The 1,729-nt window shown below is 39.1% G+C and overlaps 1 protein-coding gene across 1 annotated transcript in view; it reads right to left on the bottom strand.

The window, feature by feature from the left end:
* Nucleotides 1-356: 356 nt before the first annotated feature.
* Nucleotides 357-1,729, bottom strand: part of SLC25A51 (solute carrier family 25, member 51) — a 4,474-nt gene continuing 3,101 nt past the window's right edge. The window contains exon 2 of the mRNA XM_008586559.1: nucleotides 357-1,509. The gene's annotated coding sequence lies outside the window, so the exon portion shown is untranslated. The remainder of the gene's footprint in view (nucleotides 1,510-1,729) is intronic.

The raw sequence follows: 1,729 nt of genomic DNA, 5'->3' as shown, positions 1-1,729 counted from the left end.
TCCCGTCGTGGGTTCGGATCCTATATAGGGATGGCCGGTGTGCTCACTGGCTGAGCGCGGTGTGGGCGACACCAAGCCAAGGGTTGCGATCCCCTTACCGGTCACGAAAAAGACAAAAAAAAGAAAAACTAATTTTAAAAAGCTGCTTTGCAACTAAACTACCTGGAAAATTAACTTGTATGGAACCAATCATGATCAAACAAGATGGATAAATGGATTGTTTTACCTGCAAAGTCCTTTGGTGAGTGGCTAAAAGTCAAGGTAGTGTGCTAAATGTTTTATCAATAAAAAGACATAGACTAATCTACCACAAAAAAGGAAAGTGCTCGTAATAAGATACTACCCCAACTACGAGAAAGGCTTAAAAAACAAACTTTATTCCAATTACCAAAAAAAGTATGTTAACTCCAAAACATTTAACAGATTTCATTTAAACTCAGTCACAAAACTCAAGATATCAAACAAAATAGTTTTGTATGCTTAACCATTTTTTAATAATGAAACTTTAAAAGAGGAAACATGTAGAGACTCTGCCACACAATCTGGGAGACATTTAGGCAACAAATATTTAATATTAAGCAAAAAAGACAGCATTAGAAACTAAAAATCCTCAAATTTAGAATGCCTGTTCAAGTCTTTGATATGCATTCATCTGCACAAGAGAAATACTTTGATTTAAAAGAAGCCAGCTCTGACTTCTTTTAAAGCTTACTCTCTCTTCAGATATAATCTTCTGTCTAGCCTTCATTTGATGACTGCACACTCCTCATGCTATAGTACTTCACTTAAACCGAACCCATGTTCAATACGATTGGCTTAATGCGAAGTAGGCCCTTTGCTTCCCATTTTATATATTCTGTTTACTATCGATTATTCCCTTACATGTTTGCCCAGCCTTATACTTTTACCATTGTAAATGAGCTTGGGAATTTCAGGCATCCAAAGATAACTATATATACACAATTCTGTTTTATTGCACATTTCACAATATACAGCAGGTGATTATATAACCATTTAAGATCAGTATCAACTATTGAGACAAAAACATCAACTTTGTCCCCAACCACAAATGAAACAAATAAGACACACAAATTTGCCACCATATAAAGGTTGTGTTTACTCTGTGGTGCAGTCCTGAGGGCTCATACCACTCTAAGTATGTTAAATACAGAATCTGTGATGTATTTCTGGCAACATCAGACATGAAGGAGAGGGCACAAGACTGTTAAGTGTCCTGTGCTCATGAGCTGTCTGTGCCACATATGTAACAGGCCACTTTTAAAGCTTTTCAGATAGTTATTCAGTCTTTTTTGCCTTTTCAAAATTATTACAATAGTTCAACTGAAAGTAATAATAGAATCTCATTAATAACACATTTTGACTTGAAGTTCAAAAAAAGCTGTTGGCTATAAGTTCCGCTGAATATTTTTTTGTCAAATTTAAGAAGTCTATAGGAGAACACAAAACCATCCCTGGTAATGTATGTATTTGCAGTTTGGTCTTCAAAAGCTGTAAAAAGTGACAAAGAAATAAAAAAAACAGGGCCGGCCCGGTGGCGCACTGGATAGTGCGCTGCTTGGGAAGCGCGGCGGCGCTCCCGCCCGAGGGTTCGGATCCCACAGACGGCCCAGTTCCCTCTCATTGGCAGCGCGAGGCGCGGGAGCAACGCCGAGGGTTGCGATCCCGTTGCCGGTCCCTGGTCCGGTACGGGGGCAACACTGAGGGTTGC

Source organism: Galeopterus variegatus, unplaced genomic scaffold (genome assembly GCF_000696425.1).
Source record: "Galeopterus variegatus unplaced genomic scaffold, G_variegatus-3.0.2 Scaffold11, whole genome shotgun sequence".
Lineage (NCBI taxonomy): Eukaryota > Metazoa > Chordata > Mammalia > Dermoptera > Cynocephalidae > Galeopterus > Galeopterus variegatus.
The sequence above is the reverse complement of the archived record's forward strand: the minus strand, read 5'-3'. Positions and strand labels throughout refer to the sequence as shown.